The sequence below is a fragment of the Asterias amurensis genome, chromosome 19 (genome assembly GCF_032118995.1).
Source record: "Asterias amurensis chromosome 19, ASM3211899v1".
NCBI classification, from domain to species: domain Eukaryota; kingdom Metazoa; phylum Echinodermata; class Asteroidea; order Forcipulatida; family Asteriidae; genus Asterias; species Asterias amurensis.
Genome location: NC_092666.1, coordinates 4,903,389 through 4,928,951, shown reverse-complemented (window position 1 = coordinate 4,928,951; position 25,563 = coordinate 4,903,389). Strand labels below are relative to the sequence as shown.

General features: G+C 40.6%; 1 long non-coding RNA gene and 1 pseudogene across 1 annotated transcript; both read right to left on the bottom strand.

The window, feature by feature from the left end:
- Positions 1–794: 794 nt before the first annotated feature.
- On the bottom strand, positions 795–6,131 carry LOC139951619 (uncharacterized; annotated as a pseudogene).
- Positions 6,132–6,357: 226 nt separating this feature from the next.
- On the bottom strand, positions 6,358–11,183 carry LOC139951620 (uncharacterized). Its single transcript, XR_011787812.1, has 5 exons — positions 11,077–11,183; positions 10,390–10,551; positions 9,495–9,592; positions 8,444–8,501; positions 6,358–6,919 (listed from the first exon to the last, which is right to left on the bottom strand). It is a non-coding gene; the product is annotated as an uncharacterized lncRNA (long non-coding RNA).
- Between the last annotated feature and the right edge of the window lie 14,380 nt (positions 11,184–25,563).

The following is a 25,563-nucleotide window of genomic DNA, read 5'->3' as shown; positions in this document are numbered from 1 at the left end:
GGAGCCGTTTCTCACAATGTTTTATAACAGCAACCTCTCCCCATTACTCGTCACCAAGAAAGGTTTTATGCTAATAATTATTTTGAGTAATTACCAATAGTGTCCACTGTCTTTAATGTCCCCTTGATCCAAAGGAAAGTCACACGGCCGATTTTCTACCCGAGGAAGTTCCTAAAGGCAAGATTCTTTTTCAGAGCTATAAAGTCTCCTGATGTATGAGTTAATACAAAACAAGCAATACACAACATTGTGGCTGGTATAAATATTATTGTTTCTTTATTTAAATAAAACTCCACAAACATAAAATAATTGGTAAATGATAAAAGTAATATAACATATTTAGAAGTTTCAATAGGCCGATGGTTTACTACAACACATAGTTAAAGCTTTAGTTATGCGTATTGTATAATAAATAACTAAAAACAATAAATTGTGTAATTTTATCCAACGAGATCATGAAAACAACGTTTGCACAGGAAAGCCAGCGTCAGGTCAGGGATGGATTCCTCAGAACACTCACCCATTGCTTCCTTAATTTAGTTTAGATAACAAAATGACACACCAGGACAGGTCGAACCATCACACTCAAAAAGAGCGGGAAACTTTCTAAGTCCAACTTCTTATCCAAATGCCATTTTTAATTACCCATTGTTGTCAAATGCAAAATCTCGTTTGAGTAAAATAAGCTATGGGGGCCTACTTTATTTTATTTAATAACAAACAAGTAAATGTGGAACTTTCACCAAAATGTGAAAACAAATTGTGAAACTTTGTTGTAGTAGTTTTGTTTGTTGTGAAGAGTGAATATCAATAGATGTGTAAATTGGACCCCTTAAAGAAACTGAACACCTTTGGTTATTGTGAAAATTTGAACTCAATTGGTCGTCGAAGTAGTAACATAATGGAAGAAAAACACCCTTGTTTACACGATCTCTTGTGCTTTTAGATGCTTGATTTTGAGACCTTAAAACAAATTGTAAGTCCCGAAATCAATTTTTTGTTCATAAACTAGTGGAAAATTACTTCTTTCTCATTACTTCAGAAGGGAAAAATTTCTCAAATGTTTTAAACTATCAACAGCTCTCCGTTGCTCTTTAACAAGTCAGTCTTTATGCTGACAGTGATTACCAATAGTGTCCAGTGCCTTCAGGGTCAACCTAATAACTCGCTATTAAAAGTACCATCAATTGGTTCCATATAAAGGCTTTGTACTACATATTTTAGTACTTTATACAATGTAACGAACGGTTGATTGTAGAATGAAACTATGGTTCTACTCTGGTTTTTCATTTAAAGATCACCAAGTGGTACTTTTAATTAAACATAGCATACAACATCAACTGAAATTATCTTCAAGTACGCGCTAATTCTCCAATCAAATTGGCAGAATGGAGTGGTGATAAAAACCTATATTGCACGGCTAATATCACTACCATGCGTCATGTGTGTCACGCGCCAAGTTTGCTTAAAGATAAATACGTTATCACACGCTCGCTCGTGGAAATACGGAAAATATAGCGCGTCTGCGTCCCATATCCAACTCGGCCTTCGGCCTCTTTGGATATGGAACGCAGAGGCGCTATATTTTTCCGTATTCCACTCGCGTTGTGTGATAACTTATTTAATAAGATACTAAAAGCTTTAAGCTCAATACTCTACAGATCTGAAACAGCAATAACATTTCATAAACCTCCCCCAGAATAGATAGCATAGAATAATAACTTTCTAGAAGTTTGAGTCCAGACACCAATTGTAAAACTATAGTTAAGTTCGGGAAACAAATAAAATGCAAAAACAAACAAAAACCAGAACCTTAAAAATAAAACAATAATGCTGAAAAATACTGATACTGATAACGCACTGCAGGCAAATTTCATGTAGCTGCTTAAACAGACAATTTTGCTTAACATTTCCTTGTCTGCTGAGCAAATTTAAGCAGGAAACAAGCAAAAGATGGACCATGTGACATGGTTCCTTGCTGGTATCTTTTTAGTCTGGTAACAAGAAATGTGTTTGTGCCATGGAATTATATATACGAACTAGAGGGCACAAGAGCGATGCTTCGTGCACAAACGCCACGGGACCGCAAGATGATAAGCGCATCATTCTGCACGCGCGTTGAATACGAAATACATGTTTGAATTTTTGTATTGAACGCTCACGCGATGCTGTTTGTTCAACTTACAAAATGGCCGCACAAACACACGCTGTGAGATAGCTGTGTTGTCAACTTAAAAAATGGTCGCCTGCTCGCATACCGGGGCGCGTATATAGGTCAGTGCGCGCTCTAGTTCTTATATATAACTCTACGGTTTGTGCTTGCTAAAAGTAGCTATATGAAATTGGGCACTGATGTTAATGCTACTGTACAAGTACATTGCATGGTTTGTTAATACTATCACAGGCAGTACGCATCTTAATTAAAAAACAAAACAATAAGGACTGAACACGTTTGGTTTTTGTCAAAGACCAGTATTCTTACTCGGTGTATCCGAACATATATGCATAAAGAAACAAGAATGTGGAAATTTGGACTCAACTGTTCATTGAAGTTGCAAGAAACTGATGAAAGAAAAAATCACCCTTGTTGTATAAAATAGTGTGCTTCTGGCCAATTTTTATATATATTATTTTAGTGAGAAATTATCTCTTTATAGGAAGTCGTTTCTCACAATGTTTTATACTATCAACAGTCTTCCGTTGCTCGTTACCAAGTAATGTTTTATGCTAAGAAAGGCCTATTTTGAGTAATTACCAAATGTGTACAGTGCCTTTAAAACAGTAAGTTAACTTTGTTCCTTGTTATAAGTTTTGCTTTTTATACAAACCCTACTATCCCATATAACATCATATAATTGTTTTAATTTGTTGTTGTATTCATGCCCTTACGGAAAGGGTCTGCTTTGTGTATGGCATCCTGTCACATAATTTGATATTAACAAGTCCACGGTGCTAATTCATTTAGGGGTCAGCACTGCATACCAGTTGATTATGAGTAATGGGGAGAGGGTGATAGTATAAAACTTTGTGAGCTCAAATTTTCTCAGGTTTGTTATTTTGTGCATATGTTGAGATACACCAACTGTGAAGACTAGTGTTTGACAATTACCAATAGTGTCCAGTGTCTTAAAAGCCAAGTTAAATAATTATACATCTGAGGTGGTTTAATACATTTTAAAGCAACTGGTACAACTGTAGCGTCATTGTTGCAGTTAATATGTATAAAACTCAAGAATACTGTTTGTTCAACTTACAAAATGGCCGCACAAACACACGCTGTGAGATAGCTGTGTTGTCAACTTAAAAAATGGTCGCCTGCTCGCATACCGGGGCGCGTATATAGGTCAGTGCGCGCTCTAGTTCTTATATATAACTCTACGGTTTGTGCTTGCTAAAAGTAGCTATATGAAATTGGGCACTGATGTTAATGCTACTGTACAAGTACATTGCATGGTTTGTTAATACTATCACAGGCAGTACGCATCTTAATTAAAAAACAAAACAATAAGGACTGAACACGTTTGGTTTTTGTCAAAGACCAGTATTCTTACTCGGTGTATCCGAACATATATGCATAAAGAAACAAGAATGTGGAAATTTGGACTCAACTGTTCATTGAAGTTGCAAGAAACTGATGAAAGAAAAAATCACCCTTGTTGTATAAAATAGTGTGCTTCTGGCCAATTTTTATATATATTATTTTAGTGAGAAATTATCTCTTTATAGGAAGTCGTTTCTCACAATGTTTTATACTATCAACAGTCTTCCGTTGCTCGTTACCAAGTAATGTTTTATGCTAAGAAAGGCCTATTTTGAGTAATTACCAAATGTGTACAGTGCCTTTAAAACAGTAAGTTAACTTTGTTCCTTGTTATAAGTTTTGCTTTTTATACAAACCCTACTATCCCATATAACATCATATAATTGTTTTAATTTGTTGTTGTATTCATGCCCTTACGGAAAGGGTCTGCTTTGTGTATGGCATCCTGTCACATAATTTGATATTAACAAGTCCACGGTGCTAATTCATTTAGGGGTCAGCACTGCATACCAGTTGATTATGAGTAATGGGGAGAGGGTGATAGTATAAAACTTTGTGAGCTCAAATTTTCTCAGGTTTGTTATTTTGTGCATATGTTGAGATACACCAACTGTGAAGACTAGTGTTTGACAATTACCAATAGTGTCCAGTGTCTTAAAAGCCAAGTTAAATAATTATACATCTGAGGTGGTTTAATACATTTTAAAGCAACTGGTACAACTGTAGCGTCATTGTTGCAGTTAATATGTATAAAACTCAAGAATAACAAAACAATAAAACCTAATTAAAAAACTTCGGGATTGACGCCTTCTTCCGGTACTTTCTTATGGCTGATGCTTCTGGTGTGATGACCAGGAAACGCTGCAGAGAGCTCATCACCTTGGGATTTCTGTGGTGAACCCCAAGGTGATGGGATGACAGCATCTTTTCTTGGAGATTTCTCCGTTGATCGTGTTGGCGATGGAGGCTCTGAACCGACTGACTTTGGTGAAGCATTACCAAATTCATCACTGTGACAAAAATGATGCCGTCTGAGCGACTGGACTTCAAAATGGTTGACCTCACCAGTCTTATCTGACCTCTCCTTAGGATTTTGCTTGGTGACCACCTGAACCTCAAGATTCCCATTGGTGTTCTGGTCGGCAGACTATGGGGCTCTCTTGATGGGCTTGGGTACCATCACTATGGACTATGATGACAGGTGTTTTGGATGAGGCCTGTTGAGCTGCTCACAGTTTGAATCATACTCCCAATCAATCAAGTCAAGCGCCATCTAGAGGCTCGAGCCTGCTCAGTGATTTTTCTCCAGATGTTCCGGTCCAGCATGAAGGAGCGTAGTTCTTCAGCGCTGGTCAAGCCGATGTCTCATTTCAGTGTGTCTAGGTAGGAGAGTCATCTTCTCCCACGAGAAGCCTTGCCTTGGGTGGGCTCCCAGAGGATGATTGGGCAAGGGGCAAGCTCTGAGTGGCGGACACAGTGCCAAGCAAGCTTGAGGCGGCGTTCACGAATCTTCTCTGTAGCCTTTGGCCAGCCATTGGAGTTTCTCATGTGGTCTTGCCAGGGGATGTTTAGGGTCATACGCTGCATCCTGGTGTAGCAACCATCCAGAGACTTCTCCATCCTGGTGGTTAGGGTCTAGGTCTCATCTCTGTATAGTAGCACTGACTCCACTGTTGTGACAAAAGGTGATCTTTTCACTCCCACTCCAGCGCTGCTGCGTGCTGCAGATGAAAATAAACATTACACAATAACTTTACATTTCTAATACAAGCAATTTGGAAAGAAACAACACGAATTTTCACTACTGGCACTACAATTATTTATTGTTAATAGGGTTATGGGTCAGTCAGTTTTTTAAACCCAGGATTTGAGCTGCCTCTAGCCATCGGGCTAGCTCGGTGGTCTAGTTGTAGGACATCTGCTTTAGCAATGCAAAGGTCGCGCGTTCAAATCCCACTCGAGTGATTTGCATATTATATTTGTTTTCACAGGGTACAGTGGTTAAAACACATCAGTATAAAGGTTAAAAACAAATTATAAACCCAGAAATGGTTCAGTTAATAAATGCATTCTCATTCAGGGACAATCGATAAAAGGAATGACGATCTCAAAAACAAGTACAAAGTTGTATCTTTAAAGGGTTTTGGTACCTTTTGTATAACAATTTTGCCCATTACATAAATCCCTATGCACTGTAATGATGTACATGTATTATACAATTTTAGCAACATTAGTTTTAAAGTTTTGCGAAGAAAACAAAAGGCAAAATCAAACAGCAAGGTTTTCAGGAGAGTAGCGTAAATACGTTTTACATGCTAAGATCACTTTTGTTTCATGAATCGAAAACTACTTTCATAATATTTTTTTACTCATGTCTCAAAACTTACAACCTCAGCAAGGCAAGTAATATTTTAGAAGCCTTCTACCACCATTATCTTCAAACCGGATAGTTTAATGTATATCTGTTGACATTGAGTTTTGTGTTGTACAAAAGGTATCCAAACCCTTAAGTACGGTGTTGCTGAGATGTAATCTTGAATAAGAAAAAAAACAGTGTCTCTTACACAGTCTTCCTCCGCTTCCTGTTATCCTTCATTTGACTCTCCAGCTCAGCTCTTTTGCTCTCTTGGATTTTGTGCAACTGAGAAAATGAGAAAACATTTATGTTATAATTTCTTTAGAGTGACCATTAGCATCGGCGTCAATCTGTCTTGAAAGATGGGGGGAGGAACATCGTTAGTCATACCATCTACGGCGTGGGGTCCGGCCTCGAGTAAGGGCCCCAGGAAAATTTTAAGGCCATTTATGCTCTCTAGTGCAATCTTATGAGTCTGAGGGAAGATGTGCCCCATCTGAGATCTTGGAATTTAATGGCTATTTCGAGCTATGACAAATGATGCACCATTTAATTGCTATCCTGGTTATTAGCTAAAAACCAACTCAGTTATAGCTGCGTATACAAATTATTTCTACATATAATGCTCAGACGGCGGTTCATTCCTAGCATCGTCAAGGGTGGATTAAGACAGGAAATTCTATAAAGGGGGTGGGGGCTTGTTGGTAGGGCAAACCAATTAAAGATGGAGCATGCTATAAAGCGGAACGCAAAACCTTTTTCGGAAAAAAACTTGGGAAAACTTTGCATTCAAGGTGTTCTCTGGTGCAAACTTAGGCCAATAGGCAAAACGAATGGAACAGAACATTTATAAAGCCTTTTAAATGTGAGCAGCAGTTGTATAACCTTTTTGGTTAACATCATCTTCATGTGGGGATCTATAAGCATGCTCGTGTGAAACCTTTACGGCGTGGGTCGGGCTCGTTTGAGGGGCCTGGGAACAGTTCACATTCTAGATGCTCTGTGGTGCAATCTTAGGGCAACTGTCAACAAGAGGCAAAAAGAATGGAATAGAGCAAAGCCTTTAAAATGTGAGCAGCAGTAACCTTTTGAGTTAACAGCATCTTCAAGTACGGATCTACATGACACAAGTTGTAGGGGGCAAATCTGTCAAAGAGTGGCATGCGAGTGTGAAATCTTTACGGCATGAGTCCAGGCTTGCCTAAAGACTCTGGACACTATTGGTAATTTTCAAAGACCAGTCTTCTCACTTGGTGTATCTCAAAATGCCTAAAATAACAAACCTGTGAAAATCTGAGCTCAATCGTTCGTTGCGAGATATTAATGCACAAAACAAAAAAACACCTGTCACACAGAGTAGTGTGCTTTCAGATGCTTGATTTCGAGACCTTGCATTCTAAATCTGAGATCTTGAAATGAATTTCATGAAAAATTACTTCTTTCTCGGGAACTACGACACTTCAGAGGGAGCCGTTTCTCACAATGTTTGATACTGTCAACCTCTCCCCATTGCAAGTTACCAAGTGAGGTTTTAGGCTGACAATTATTTTGAGTCACTACCAATAGTGTCCACTGCCTTTAATCAGGCCTGGATCCTAGATGCTGTTTGGCTTCTCACACTAATGCTCAAACGTTGACAAAATTGCACCTCCCCCTTGAAACAGTGGAAGGGACTATCCCCCCCCCCACCCCCCCCCCCCCCATTTTTGAAGGGTGGAGGGCATAAACTCAAATGTTTGCCGTATCTAATGACGTGTCTTTATCTTGAAACTCAAGTATTGCACCGTATAAGACCAAACCCTGTGTCCCGTCAATGGCATCAATCATAATGTTTGAGCATTCGTGTGAGAAGCCAAATAGCATAGGGTCCAGGCCCGCTTATAGACGATGTGACCTATGTTTACATTCAAAACACCCTCTGTTGACAAAACACTCTATACGTCATGTTTCGTCGGGCACCTGAGTTGCGCAGTCACAGTAAGATTGCGTACACTTTCTAGCTGGCTGCCAAAACACAAAGGTTTTGCCCGGCAGTATGGGCGCAAATCATGTTATGGTTTTCGTGTGATGTCAGAGGTCACATCGTCTATAGGCACAGGAAAATTCTGCATTTTAGATGCTCTGTGGTGCAATCTTTGGTCAATTTTGAGAGGGGACGTTTGATATAGTGTCCCCCACCCTTCTAAAAAGTTGTGTCATCCTTAGCCCCCAGGATTAATGCCCATGGCGAGACACAGGGTTGGTCTTACACAGTGCAATACTTTGGCTTCATGATCAAGGGGGTCAAAAAAATAGGGGGGGACATTTGATATTGTGCCCCTCTCCCCTTGTCACACCCCACCCCCACCTATTTGATGCCCACCACCATTAGTAGAATTTGAAACTTTGTATGGTGGAATTATAACTATAAGAACATTTTGCGATAACACCATGTGAGTCTCTTTTTGAATAGTGTTGGTTAGGAAAAGAACTATTGGTTAAAGACTCATGTTTCTATTAATATACGCTGATCATCTACAGGAGAAAAATCATAAGACTGTACTTACCGTTTGTCTAGACGCTACTGCTCGCCGAATGTACTTCTGTAGGGCTTCTCTACGCAACCTACAATAGACAACAAATATCGGACAAATTTACATCAGCTGCTGTTAAACGAAGAAATTCAGTCTGAATGATCTACATGTGTAGTTGCATGTTTTGTGTGCATTTGATCACTAGGCATAGTTAATTTTTTACAGTATTACATTTAACAATCACCAGTTTCTTAAAAGCTCAGAAATGCCTAGTTCATTTTGATGGGCCATAATAAATAATTTGCAGATATTAATTACCTATTTGTCTTTTTAAAGACAAATTTGTCTTTTTAAAGACAAATAAAGCACTTGTGTTTTAATCCAACGAAGTCTTTTGGGGAAAAAAGTACCTACATGTGAGGTGAAACTAAACATGGATTGGAAATCACTAACAAGGCAATACTTTTTTTAGAAACCTCTTTCATCAGTGAAAAGGGTACAAAAGAATTTAGGCTTTGCATGGTGAGGTATCAATATATATTTGGTTTGCAGTAACAAACACCATGTGTGTTTCTACTTGCCAGGTAGAGTTTGTTCTTTAGAGAACTGTCTTGCTTTATTTTACTACCGCAAAGAGTAGAATATCAGATTTTGGGGAAACTTGTTCTGAAAAGAACTGTCCTGCTTTGTAAATATACCCTAGCAGGTACAACTACTTTAGCTTTATAGGATCATAATTAACCGCACTACCCCGGAGTCAGTCTCTTGACGATGACTAGAGCAAGCTAGTCAAAATGTTGAGACCAATTCAAGAACTGAATAGTGATTTGGTTCCCTATTGGGCAATCCCTATAGGCTTCTGCTTGCTTTTTGTTGATATGTCTCTAAATATTTTACTAATAATGCAAAAGTTATACATTTCTACTTATTGTTGCTGTGTGTTTTGAAGTTTTTAAAGCCTGGGTGAATAAATAAATAAACAAATAAATAAACTACTTGATGGATTGGTATTGGACGAAAATTAAGTACAGTTTCAATAAAAAGGGACAAAGCTTTATGGAAAGATTTCTCCAAATGTAATAACCTGTGTGGAGCTCCTGGTTGTCTCTTAGTCTTTTATCCATATGCTTCAAGTCCTCTGCATTGTTCTCACTAAGCCTCTTCCTTGATTCAACCTCTTCCCTGCAAACGGCCAATCAAAACAAACAAAGCTCGGTAAATAACACCAAACTCACAAATCTCAACTCATGTTAATCCGGCATGGTTAGGCCTGTCGTCTTCTTGATACTCCAAGGGTTTATGAAGATGCACCAAAAATTCAATCCATACTCAGTGAAATCCATACTCATACTCTTGAAATACATAATTCTAAAAACACCCCCTTTCTGGAGCTCCGGCCCTGGCCCCACGCGTCGACCTGGTATTCTTTTAAAACGTAAGAGCCCATAATTTAATAACAACAAGTATGCTAGTAGCTAGGTTAAACAACAGAGGAACCGCAGTTGAAATGACCAGATAGAGAAAGGACCAATAACACTATAATTAATACCAGTAACAGCCACCAGACTTGAGATTTGCTGAATTGGGCCCGCCAGACACACCCCCCCCCTCTCCTGGGTTAAAGATCTGAGGAACCACCTAAAACCAAGTTGAAATGACCAATGATGACACTATTCCCAATACCAGTATCAGCCACCAGACAAAGGTTTTGCCGCATTAGGCCTGCCAGACCCCCCCCCCCCACGTTAAATATCAGACCCCCTTGTAAACCAAGTTGAAATGACAAATGATGACACTATTCCCAATACCAGTATCAGCCGCCCGACAAAAAAATTGCTGCATCCAGGGGCCCGCCAGACACCCAAAATACCACTTCCAGGTGACTTTAACAGCCCAATAAAACTTCTGTCCAGAAATTAATCACAGAAGATGTTCAACTGCCTCACTGGCTGATGACCATTATGCAATACAAGACCTACCATTGGAACTAGTTGTGGTATTGGCAGTCTGTTTTTCAGCTGAAGTGCCAGGCGGAACATGTCAGTACTGGGCAGGCCCGCCCACCGTCGCCCACCATGGCTACAACACTGATCATCACCAATGAAGGTAAGTATTACAGTTCCAACATCAAGAGTACTGTACTGTAAACAAAAAAGGTGAAAGCAAATGAGAAAATTGGAAAGAAGTTGTTCAATCTTCACTTACCTTCATCCATTGTTGAAATGAACGAGCTTTACCACTGATTGGTGATATCTTTACCTCTTCCACAGAATAGAAGAAGCAGGCGTGGGTAAACAAAGCACACATCACATATCCGTAGACAACGAAACAGGCCTAGGCCTAGTGTCAATTATTAATATTTTTTTTATAGGTAATACAGCATGTACACAAAACAATGAGATCAACTAGATTATTATTAGGCCCAAAGAGAAGAAACACAGCACTAGTAACCTTAATAATCAACCACTTGATGATTGGGTACTCCGGAACTTCTGTAACTACGGTAAAACACTACCATATCGTAACTGGTAAATAACAAACTTTCCCATGCACGCAGCAAACCATCAATGATTGATCATCACAGTCACACTGATCACGAGCCCCATACTTAAAAAATACCAATATCCCATCTTTAGAGATAACAAAATAAGAAAAGTCCTACTCACTTTTATACTGCACGGACGCGCGAGAATTAACTGGTTGATGGATGAAGAATAATCTGTGATTTTTAAGGCGATTTCGTGAAATTATTGGAGAACATTGGTGAAGAACAATTGGCGATATAATTTAAATCATAATGAAATTAGCCTGTCAATAGAGGGCGCTATCAAAGTTCAATTTGTATGACTTTTTCCAATATTTTTGTGCAGAAATCCAGCCTTCTATTTATTTGGTCGTTATTATACAGCATTTTTTGTATGACTTTTTCCAATATTTTTGTGCAGAAATCCAGCCTTCTATTTATTTGGTCGTTATTATACAGCATTTTTCATAATATGAGCAGTGGAACGTATTGCCTGCCAGGAAATAGACTGGAACGTAGGCCTAATTTCATTATGCCTGGAAGCACAAACACTTGCTAAGCACAGAAAAAAGCTTAAAGGCAGTGGACACTATTGGTAATTACTCAAAATAATTATTAGCATAAAACCTTACTTGGTTATGAGTAATGGGGAGAGGTTCGTAATATAAAAGATTGTGATAAACGGCTCCCTCTGAAGTGGGTAGTTTTCGAGAAAGAAGTAATTTTCCACGAATTTGATTTCGAGACCTCAAGTTTAGAATTTGAGGTCCCGAAATCAAGCATCTGAAAGCACACAATTTTGTGTGACAAGGGTGTTTTTTTTCTTTCATAGTTATCTCGCAACTCCGACGACCAATCGAGCTCAAATTTTCACAGGTTTGTTATTATATGCATATTATGTTGAGATACAACAAGTGGGAAGACTGGTCTTTGACAATTACCAATAGTGTCCAATGGCTTCTGGCGACCCCAAAATTTAATGTAAGAAGCGTCACTGCGGTAATGCTTCTCATATTGTGTTTCTATAGGAACTATTCTTCCCATTATGACAATGAAACTCTGAAAAACCAGTGGAAAAAAATGTAAGTGGTAAGAAGTACGACAGCTTTGGATAGTACAATGCATCGTTTAAGAAGTACATTTACGTCCGGGTATGGAAAACGGGGTACCACTTTTTATTCCCTCCCCCCCCCCCCCCCAAATTGAATATAAAAGCATTACCGCAGTAACGCTTCTCGGATTGTATCCCTATTGTATCCTAATTTGACTAAATTCTTTCCAGTTGGACCATATTGAACTCTGGAATGCCATAAAACTTTATACATGCGGTGAGGAGTAGGGCCTATAGCAGTTGGATAGTAGGCCCTACAGTGCAAGTTTTAGATAAAAATTATAAAATTATACTTCGCTTCCTGTTACAAACGCTTGACCCCCCCCCCCCCCGATCATAACACGCATTACCGCGGTAATGCTTCTCAGATTATATTCCTATTGGGATTATCCTTCCTATTTTTATTCTCCCAAAAAATTAAAATGAGAAGCGTTAAAGGGAAGGTACACGTTTGGTAGTTACTCAAAACAATTAACTTAAAAACTGACTTGGTAACGAGCATTGGAGAGCGGTTGTTCATGGTATAAAACATTCTGGGAAACGACTCCCTCCGAAGTAACGTAATTTTTGAGAAAGGGGTTATTTCTAACTAAAATATTAAAAGACTTCTAGCTAAAAGTATTTTATTCCTATCTGCAAGCACACTTCGATGGCCAATTGAGCCAAAATTATGACAGGCTTGTTATTTTATGCTTATGATGGGATACACTAAGTGAGAATACTGGTCTTTGACAATTACCAAACGTGTACAGTGCCTTTATTGCCTCCCAGATTGTATTCCTATAGATAATGTTCAACTTTCAAATAATGGGTCAGTAAAAACTTATAACTGCGGTGAAGCTTAGTAAACAGCTTTAGATAATTGCATTTTGAGAAACATTTCATCTTTTTTGTACATTAAGGGGATGAAAAAGGGGTAACAATTTTGAACCCCTCTCACAAATTGAACATAAGAATCGTTACAGCGGTAATGCTTTCCAGCTTGTATTCCTATATAAAGGGAAAATTCTTTCCATGTTGACACAAATTACACAGGTTTTTAAAAGCGCAATCACTTTTTGAAATGTTTTGTTGCAGATTAATTCTTTGTTTGAAGTTCTGGCATAAAGAATCGTTAACCAACGGTCTTTAAAACAAACACTTCTCAAAACAGATGTTTTACTGTGTACTATCTCTTTAATAAAACTTCCACCGTGCAAAGTTTCAAATCATATCAAAGGAAATTACTGACTGGGCAAATTGTAAATGATTTTGGGGTGAACAAAGACAAATTCACTGGAGTGGGATACAAACCAAATAACTTAAGGTTTTTCCGGATTTTTTATAGGTTAACAAATCATAATTCACACAGGCCCCTTTTCCTTTGACATTTTGACTAAACAATGCACGGTTGTTTTACAGGGCAGGGGTATTTCTACTATTTTTTAACAATGATCAGTCTACATCACACAGTTGTTTCCTGTTTCACATGACCAATGCATTTATTTTACTCAAAAGCCATACTTGTACACTGAATGTTAAGCTATATTTTTCTCTGCCTCAATAAACAGATTTGTTTATTGGTTATCCTTTACAAAACCAATTGTTTGTACTTGATTTCATGAAGATAAATGTAAGTTTGAATGAATAAAAAACCTGGCAACACAAATTGAACATTTTAAAACTTACTATAGCTTAGACCTAATGGCAAAAGAAAACACTTCAAAGTAAAGTGATTGATAATTATGTTAATGAGCATTACCAGCAATGACATACGGATACTAAAAATAACATAATGCCAGGGAGCTGATACACAGTCGAGTTATGATAATGCATTAAAGTTAATAAACTGCAAACTAAGAAAGCTTAGACGGAAGTTTTACTGAAAATTCATGAAATTTATAAAAATCCATTCATAAATACCCAAGACAGTTTCGCTACTCCTATTGGTTGAGAGCGCTACACCTGAGGTGTTTAAATGGTTGAGAATGACCAGGGCCCAATTTTATGGCTCTGCTTACCGCCGAATTCCGCGCTTACCATCACGATTCCCCGCTTACGTGCAAGCGCCAAATTTCTGAGCTAGGCTTTTAAGCGTAGAATGCCTAGAAGCGTGGAGTAGGCTTGCGCAAAAGCCAAAATTCGTCGCAAGCCCGTGAAATACACTTGCCATATACACATAATTCACTGCTTCCGTAAGCGCTGATTCTTTGCTTACGGAAAGCAGAGCCATGATATTGGGCCCAGCTGGAGCTGTTTATAACCAGCTTTCTGTGCTAGCCTTTTAAGCAGAGAATGCCTAGAAACGTGGAGTAGGCACGCGCAAAAGCCAAAATTCGCCGCTAACCGGTGAAATACGCTTGTCGAATACACAGAATTCCCATGAAATTAGGCCCAGCTGGAGCTGTTTATAACCGGATTTCTTTGCTAGCCTTTTAAGCGTAGAATGCTTAGATACGTGGAGTAGGCATGCGCAAAAGCCAAAATACGCCGCTAACTTGTGAAATACGCTTGCCGTATACACAGAATTCCCTGCTTCCTTAAGCGCTGATTCTCTGCTTATCGTAAGCAGTGCCATGAAATTGGGCCCAGCTGGAGCTGTTTATAACCGGCTTTATGTGCTAGCCTTTAAAGCGTAGAATGCCTAGAAACATGGAGTAGGCACGCACAAAAGCCAAAATTTGCCGCTAACCCGTGAAATATGCTTGCTGTATACACAGAATTCCCTGCTTCGGAGAGCGCTGATTCTCTGCTTACGGTAAGCAGTGCCATGAAATTGGGCCCAGCTGGAGCTGTTTATAACCAGCTTTCTGTGCTAGCCTTTTAAGCAGAGAATGCCTAGAAACGTGGAGTAGGCACGCGCAAAAGCCAAAATTCGCCGCTAACCGGTGAAATACGCTTGTCGAATACACAGAATTCCCTGCTTCCGTAAGCGCTGATTCTCTGCTTACCGTTAGCAGTGCCATGAAATTAGGCCCAGCTGGAGCTGTTTATAACCGGATTTCTTTGCTAGCCTTTTAAGCGTAGAATGCTTAGAAACGTGGAGTAGGCATGCGCAAAAGCCAAAATACGCCGCTAACTTGTGAAATACGCTTGCCGTATACACAGAATTCCCTGCTTCCTTAAGCGCTGATTCTCTGCTTATCGTAAGCAGTGCCATGAAATTGGGCCCAGCTGGAGCTGTTTATAACCGGCTTTATGTGCTAGCCTTTAAAGCGTAGAATGCCTAGAAACATGGAGTAGGCACGCACAAAAGCCAAAATTTGCCGCTAACCCGTGAAATATGCTTGCTGTATACACAGAATTCCCTGCTTCGGAGAGCGCTGATTCTCTGCTTACGGTAAGCAGTGCCATGAAATTGGGCCCAGCTGGAGCTGTTTATAACCGGTTTTATGTGCTAGAGAATGCCTAGAAACGTCATGCGCAAAAGCCAAAATTCGCCGCTAACCAGTGAAATATGCTTGCCGTATACACAGAATTCCCTGCTACCGTAAGCGCTAATTATCTGCCTACCGTAAGCAGTGCCATGAAATTGGGCCCAGCTGGAGCCGTTTATAACCGGATTTCATTGCTAGCCTTTTAAGCGCAGAATGCCTAGAAATGTGGAGTAGGCACGCGCAAAAGCCAAAATTTTCCGCTAACCCGTGAAGTACGCTTGCCGTATACACAGAATTCCCTGCTTCGGTAAGCACCGATTCCCTGCTTCGGTAAGCACTGATTCTCTGCTTACTGTAAGCAGAGCCATGAAATTGGGCCCAGCTGGAGCTGTTTATAACCGGCTGGTTTCCGCGTGTCAGGCTTGCACGTACGCCAATATACTCATGCCAAACACGCAATTCATAGCTTTTAGTAACAGGGCATAATGTAAGTGCGCACACATATCTATTTCTAAGCGCGCTTTTTAACAAAAGGGCATTACTATTAATGGGAATAAAAGAGTAGTTACTTGTTCTTAAACGTATGTTGCCGTGCAATAAAGGCCCTCGCCATCTGCTCGGGCCTTTATCACCTGGCAATGACCCTGCTGGTTTTAAAGGGCCAATAAAGAATTTGTCGCTTCCCTTTTGTTCCCCTATCAAACGTCCATCAATTGAACAGATAAACAGTTCTTGAACTTGGTTCATGATCTGCTCTAATGAACAGGTTATGAACTGTTTTAGGCATGGTCATTGACTGATCATGAACATTCTTGAAAGTTCATCGAGCCTGATGGGGTATATTGGTTAAATGCATAGAGCTATATATACATACGTATATACAGCTGTATTGTTTGATGACAATTAGTTAACAACAGGGTGGACCACGTGAAGGTTGTCATCTCCCACCCCACAAAAGGGATCGTAATAAATTTGAGTGTGTAACCATTACAACAATTGCTTATTTGTAATGTTACCCCTCTCTGAAAATTATTTATCACTATTATTTTATATTATTATTATAATATAAAATCTTGTTAATGAGTACTCTATTCAGCTAAGACAATGCCATGACCTTTGTAATTATTAAACCTTGTTAATGAGTACTCCATACAGCTAAGACAATGTCATGACCCTTGTAATTATAAAACCTTGTTAATGAGTACTCTATACAGATAATGTCATGACCTTTGAAATTATTAAACCTTGCCAATGAGTACTCTATACAGCTAAACAATGTCAATACCTTTGTAATTAAATAACATCGTTAATGAGTACCCTATGACATTGTCAACACCTTTGTAGTTAAATCACCTCGTTAATGAGTACTCTATGACAATGTCATTCCCTTTGTAATTAATTAACCTCGTTAATGAGTACTCTATGACATTGTCATTCCCTTTGTAATTAAATAACCTCGTTAATGAGTACTCTATGACATTGTCATTCCTTTTGTAATTAATTAACCTCGTTAATGAGTATTCTATGACATTGTCATTTCCTTTGTAATTAAATAACCTCGTTAATGAGTTCCCTATGACATTGGTAATACCTACGTAATTAAATCATCTCATTGGTGAGTACTCTATGACATTGTCATTCCCTTTGTAATTAATTAACCTCGTTAATGAGTACTCTATGACTTTGTCATTCCCTTTGTAATTAATTAACCTCGTTAATGAGTACTCTATGACATTGTCATTCCCTTTGTAATTAATTAACCTCGTTAATGAGTACTCTATGACATTGTCATCACCTTTGCAATTATTTAACCTCATAATGAGTATTCTATGACATTGTCATCACCTTTGGTATTAATTTACCTCGTTAATGAGTACCCTATGACATTGTCAATACCTTTGTAATTAAATCAGCTCTTTAATGAGTACTCTATGACATTGTCATGACCTTTGTAATTAAATAACCTAGTTAATGAGTACTCTATGACATTGTCATTCCCTGTGTTATTAACTAACCTCGTTAATGAGTACTCTATGACATTGTCATGACCCTTGTACCTAAATAAACTCGTTTAATGAGTACTCTTAACCAACCTCCATTTTCACACGACACAATGGCATGACCTTTCACATTAAAAGCTTTATTCAGAGTTACCAACAAAAAACCATGGTGGCCACCATGTAAGCTACCCCAGAACAAATACCATGTAACTAATTAGACTTATAAATAATTGATAGACAGAATGACACATTACAAAAGTTACATTTTATATTTGATTCATTATTCAAATTAAGTAGTAACAATACAAAACTTAATGTCTAATAAACACTTAAAAATTCTCTTTTCATTTGTTATGAATTTACTACAAATAAAATTATGTTGTTTCGTATTTTGTAATTAGCAAACTGCATTACAAACTAACTTAACTTGTTTCATGGTTGTAATGCGGTACTTCATTACGCACATGAAACTTTTACATACTTGCAATAAGGTACTTTATTGCAAGCATGTTATAATTACATGATTGTAATGAAGTACCTCATTACAAACATGCAACTGTTGTATGTGAATACATGAACTTGTATAGTACCTCGATACAAGTTTATTATGTATTCTGTCTACATACTTGCAAGTATGTTGACAATATTTCTAAAAGCACATATACTTCCAAGAATGAATTAAACAGGCCAACGAAATGTGAAATCTTCACAAATCTTTTTTTTTGTTATTGTAAGTGACATAATATCTAGCCTATGTGGCTCCATACTGCAGAAGGAAGGCTTCTTCATCACCATTCCACCTTGATCTTTCTTGTGCTTGTTGCTTGATGTCATCCATCTAAACGCCAACTTGGTCTGTCTCTTCGTCTCATTCGTGTACTTGGGTTCCATTCTGTTGACAATGTGTTCATCTGTTGTCATGACGCCTTAGATGAGGTGGTGATGATGATGTTGTATGCTATGCTGATTTTAAATGGTACATCTACCAATGATTGATGTGCTTCAATCACATGGGATGATGTCCTCTAGGCAGGCACCCTCTGGGATGTGGCTCGTAGTCAGGCACCCTCTGGGATGTGGCTCGTAGTCAGGCACCCTCTAGGATGTGGCTCGTAGTCAGGCACCCTCTGGGATGTGGCTCGTAGTCAGGCACCCTCTGGGATGTGGCTCGAAGTCAGGCACCCTCTGGGATGTGGCTTGTAGTCAGGCACCCTCTGGGATGTGGCTCGTAGTCAGGCACCCTCTGCGATGTGGCTTGTAGTCAGGCACCCTCTGGGATGTGGCTTGTAGTCAGGCACCCTCTGGGATGTGGCTTGTAGTCAGGCACTAAAAAGATTTAAAAAAAAACTCGGCTAGGACAAGCACTTTTAAAGGCATTTATCGAAGGAAAGGAACCTTGTAGGGGATGGGACTTCCAATACCATTTGGGGGTCTAAACCACCATGCTTTGTAAGATGGACCAAGTTTTAAACCGAGACCCAATGAATTAACAAGATCATTTTCTAGCCATCTACCAATGTTTGATGAGCTTCAATCACATGGGATGATGTCCTTTAGGCAGGCACCCTCTGGGATGTGGCTTGTAGTCAGGCACCCTCTGGGATGTGGCTCGTAGTCAGGCACCCTCTGGGATGTGGCTCGTATTCAGGCACCCTCTGGGATGTGGCTCGTAGTCAGGCACCCTCTGGGATGTGGCTCGTAGTCAGGCACTAAAAAGATCCACACAAAAAAACTTGGTTAGGGCAAGCACTTTTAAAGGCATACATCAACTGAAAGGAACCATGTAGGGGATGGGACTTCCAACACCATTTGAGGGTCTAAACCAAAAAGTTTTCTAAGAGGGACCAAGTCTTAAACCGAGACCCCTTGAATTAACAAGATCATTTTCTAGCCATCTACCAATGTTTGATGTGCTTCAATCAAATGGGATGATGTCCTCTAGTCAGGCACCCTCTGGGATGTGGCTTGTAGTCAGGCACCCTCTGGGATGTGGCTTGTAGTCAGGCACCCTCTGGGATGTGGCTCGTAGTCAGGCACCCTCTGGGATGTGGCTCGTAGTCAGGCACCCTCTGGGATGTGGCTCGTAGCCAGGCACCTGAAACTACAACTGCGACTTCAACTGCGACTTCAACTGCGACTTCAACTGCGACTTCAACTGCGACTTCAACTGCGACTTCAACTGCGACTTCAACTGCGACTTCAACTGCGACTTCAACTGCGACTTCAACTGCGACTTCAACTGCGACTTCAACTGCGACTTCAACTGCGACTTCAACTGCGACTTCAACTGCGACTTCAACTGCGACTTCAACTGCGACTTCAACTGCGACTTCAACTGCGACTTCAACTGCGACTTCAACTGCGACTTCAACTGCGACTACAACTGCGACTACAACTGCGACTACAACTGCGACTACAACTGCGACTACAACTGCGACTACAACTGCGACTACAACTGCGACTACAACTGCGACTACAACTGCGACTACAACTGCGACTACAACTGCGACTACAACTGCGACTACAACTGCGACTACAACTGCGACTACAACTGCGACTACAACTGCGACTACAACTGCGACTACAACTGCGACTACAACTGCGACTACAACTGCGACTACAACTGCGACTACAACTGCGACTACAACTGCGACTACAACTGCGACTACAACTGCGACTACAACTGCGACTACAACTGCGACTACAACTGCGACTACAACTGCGACTACAACTGCGACTACAACTGCGACTACAACTGCGACTACAACTGCGACTACAACTGCGACTACAACTGCGACTACAACTGCGACTACAACTGCGACTACAACTGCGACTACAACTGCGACTACAACTGCGACTACAACTGCGACTACAACTGCGACTACAACTGCGACTACAACTGCGACTACAACTGCGACTACAACTGCGACTACAACTGCGACTACAACTGCGACTACAACTGCGACTACAACTGCGACTACAACTGCGACTACAACTGCGACTACAACTGCGACTACAACTGCGACTACAACTGCGACTACAACTGCGACTACAACTGCGACTACAACTGCGACTACAACTGCGACTACAACTGCGACTACAACTGCGACTACAACTGCGACTACAACTGCGACTACAACTGCGACTACAACTGCGACTACAACTGCGACTACAACTGCGACTACAACTGCGACTACAACTGCGACTACAACTGCGACTACAACTGCGACTACAACTGCGACTACAACTGCGACTACAACTGCGACTACAACTGCGACTACAACTGCGACTACAACTGCGACTACAACTGCGACTACAACTGCGACTACAACTGCGACTACAACTGCGACTACAACTGCGACTACAACTGCGACTACAACTGCGACTACAACTGCGACTACAACTGCGACTACAACTGCGACTACAACTGCGACTACAACTGCGACTACAACTGCGACTACAACTGCGACTACAACTGCGACTACAACTGCGACTACAACTGCGACTACAACTGCGACTACAACTGCGACTACAACTGCGACTACAACTGCGACTACAACTGCGACTACAACTGCGACTACAACTGCGACTACAACTGCGACTACAACTGCGACTACAACTGCGACTACAACTGCGACTACAACTGCGACTACAACTGCGACTACAACTGCGACTACAACTGCGACTACAACTGCGACTACAACTGCGACTACAACTGCGACTACAACTGCGACTACAACTGCGACTACAACTGCGACTACAACTGCGACTACAACTGCGACTACAACTGCGACTACAACTGAGACTACAACTGAGACTACAACTGAGACTACAACTGAGACTACAACTGGGACTACAACTGGGACTACAACTGGGACTACAACTGGGACTACAACTGGGACTACAACTGGGACTACAACTGGGACTACAACTGGGACTACAACTGCGACTACAACTGCGACTACAACTGGGACTACAACTGGGACTACAACTGGGACTACAACTGGGACTACAACTGCGACTACAACTGGGACTACAACTGCGACTACAACTGCGACTACAACTGCGACTTCAACTGCGACTACAACTGCGACTACAACTGCGACTACAACTGCGACTACAACTGCGACTACAACTGCGACTACAACTGCGACTACAACTGCGACTACAACTGCGACTACAACTGCGACTACAACTGCGACTACAACTGCGACTACAACTGCGACTACAACTGCGACTACAACTGCGACTACAACTGCGACTACAACTGCGACTACAACTGCGACTACAACTGCGACTACAACTGCGACTACAACTGCGACTACAACTGCGACTACAACTGAGACTACAACTGAGACTACAACTGAGACTACAACTGAGACTACAACTGCGACTACAACTGCGACTACAACTGCGACTACAACTGCGACTACAACTGCGACTACAACTGCGACTACAACTGCGACTACAACTGCGACTACAACTGCGACTACAACTGCGACTACAACTGCGACTACAACTGCGACTACAACTGCGACTACAACTGCGACTACAACTGCGACTACAACTGCGACTACAACTGCGACTACAACTGCGACTACAACTGCGACTACAACTGCGACTACAACTGCGACTACAACTGCGACTACAACTGCGACTACAACTGCGACTACAACTGCGACTACAACTGCGACTACAACTGCGACTACAACTGCGACTACAACTGCGACTACAACTGCGACTACAACTGAGACTACAACTGAGACTACAACTGAGACTACAACTGAGACTACAACTGAGACTACAACTGAGACTACAACTGAGACTACAACTGAGACTACAACTGAGACTACAACTGAGACTACAACTGCGACTACAACTGCGACTACAACTGCGACTACAACTGCGACTACAACTGCGACTACAACTGCGACTACAACTGCGACTACAACTGCGACTACAACTGCGACTACAACTGCGACTACAACTGCGACTACAACTGCGACTACAACTGCGACTACAACTGCGACTACAACTGCGACTACAACTGCGACTACAACTGGGACTACAACTGGGACTACAACTGGGACTACAACTGGGACTACAACTGGGACTACAACTGGGACTACAACTGGGACTACAACTGGGACTACAACTGGGACTACAACTGGGACTACAACTGGGACTACAACTGGGACTACAACTGAGACTACAACTGAGACTACAACTGAGACTACAACTGGGACTACAACTGAAACTACAACTGGGACTACAACTGGGACTACAACTGGGACTACAACTGGAACTACAACTGAAACTACAACTGAAACTACAACTGAAACTACAACTGAAACTACAACTGAAACTACAACTGAAACTACAACTGAAACTACAACTGAAACAGTACTCACAAAACATAGCACAGCAAAGCAAAGCAAAACAGCACAGCATACAGGTCCACCAACAAGCACTTCCAACCGCGGCATATTGGCGAGTCACTCAACCGTGCTGTGTGCAGGTTTCGTAGCAGAAATTTCCACTCAATCACGTGCTTACTTGAGAAGAACTATTCACAACTGGGCTATTCACATTCAAATTAGCCAAGGAGCATGCAAGCCCCACACCAAAAATAACAAAGAAATTGGATCACAAAAGCGCTCTTCTTAATCAATACGATCTTATAGCAGTAGCGATCAATGGAATCTTCACGGGCTTTTACTTTCTGAGTTATAATTGGTCAGCTATGAAATGATGTACGAAGTCATACATCCATGGGCTAGTTCCATAAGCTGTTAAAGGCACTATTTGTAATTACTAAAAAAGATGATTTTTTAGCATTTCCCCCCCGAAAAGTAGACAATCTGACGTGAAATGAAAGTAAAAAAAATAATTACTCACTAATAAGCCTCCAAAAGCACAAAAGTGCGCTCATTTTAGGCAGAATTGCTCCCAAATTCTCGAGACTAAAGATTTGCATAAAAACGAGTATTAATCAAAGACGTTTAATTTACGTCAGATTTTTGCAAAGTTCTTTTTTTTTCGCACCATGACTAGAACCACGCACCCAAAATACCCCCTTGCCAAATCCCTATTCAAGGCCTGCGCAAAAAGGGCAGCAAAAAAGCTACTCCTTACCCTAAGGGAAAAAGGCTCAAAACGTACGTTTTTCTTCAAACAATGACACTACACGGAGGCCCATATCGTATCCAAGACATTATTGAATTCGCACATACTATACACCAACGGAAAGCGCTAATCATGGGCTACAGTTTCATGTTTTTGTTTTGTGTATCTGGTTTTGGTATTAGCGATGCAAGCCGACAAAGGAGGGAGCCATTTTCGGCCATTTTGGCGTGTTTGAAAATGCCAGGAATCGGGGTGCCGAAAATGGTTGGCATACAAGTTCGCTCAGAGTCTATGAACTTGACCATTATTCCTGAACTTGGTAGGCTAGAGAAATAATCAGGGTACCTGTGTTTGGCTTGAATAATACCGCATCCGATAATCAACTTGCGGAGACCCTCCATCAACTCCGTGGTGCTCTAAAAAACGTTTAAGCAAGCCTACTCCGAATGGTTGGCACGAAGAGTGTTTTCCGGACGTCAATATTAGCCGTTCTGGAGAGAAATTCAAAGTACAAAGGTTATTTTGAACCCGAAGACATTTTTTGATCCACACATACTATACACCAGAGGAAAGCCCTATTCAAGGGCTACACGTTTATAATTGTTTCGTGTCTGACGCATAAATCTGCGCAACACGGGCGGCGAAAAAGCTACCCCTCACCCTAAGGGAGAAAAAGGCTAAAAAAGTAAGTTTTTCTCCAAATAATGACACTACACGGAGGCCCATATAATATCCAATACATTATTTGATTCGCACATACTATACACCAACGGAAAGCGTAAATCATTGGCTACAGTTTAGTGTTTTTGTTTTGTGTCTGTGGCTTGGATCTAAGCGATGCAAGCCAAAAAAGGACGCCTACTTTTGGCCAATATTTTCAATTCTATTTGAACATTCTTAGGCCCAGATAGTAGTACAATTAAGAAAACTTTCACCTCAAATTTTAATGCAAACGTTTCTTGAAACTTAAAAATACAAAGCATAGAAAATGTATACAAGTTTAGAAATATTGGAAACTTGCACAAGTTCAAATTGCCGTTTTCGCCTGTTATTTCCACTAGTTTATGTGTGCACACGCCCTGATAGTTGTTTAATAGACCGATTCACTAAGCTCCGCCCAATTGCGTATTGACCAATCACAAAGCAACGAAGGTCCGACATGTGTGCGCGTATCTTGGTGCGCGCGGCAGAGTTCTGCAGAAAAGCATTGGAGAGCCCCACGTGTTCTTGATCACACGTGCGTCGTGAGCGGTGCCTTCTGGATCGGTCTATTGATATCACTGTCACACTGAATTTGCATGCAATTGTCTCTTGAAACTAACCCTACCAAATAAAGCATCTAAGGTGACAATAAAGTGAAACTAAATTTGTTTAATTTAAGTTACTTGCGTTTAATGCCTAACAAGAAATGCGAGACTGCTTTAATTTATGTCTGTCGCCTTGGACCGGTCACCACTGGAACGGAAGATATTAGAGAGGGGTTGCAAAAGTATTATCTCTAGCATGGTTATGGGGGTTTAAGTATTTTTTGGGACTGAACTTAGTTTAATAAGTATTACGTCACGTATGCACTAAAAGTTATTGAAATAATTATGTCACTTGCGCTTTAAATTATGCTGGACACCTTAGACTGGGCACCACTAGGTAAGGCTGTCAACCTCCCTAACATCTACTGACCTTGTGTGGTCAGGCCTTAAAAAGGTGCACTCATTATTGCAAGCATTTGTAGGGGCTTGTTACGCACGTAATCTTAATTAAACAAATTTAATTAAATTATACTGGAACCCCCATGACAGGGCGAGGATAAAAAACTTGTAAAGTTTGGAACCTCCTTAAAGGAACACGTTGCCTTAGATCGGACGAGTTGGTCTATGAACAGCGTTTGAAACCGTTTGCATATGGTTAGAAAGATGTTTTAAAAGTAGAATATAATGATCCACACAAGTATCACTCAAAATTGCACGGTTTTCATTTTACGTCGTGAACTAACTCGGTCGACTATTTATGGGAGTCAAAGTTTTGACTCCCATAAATGG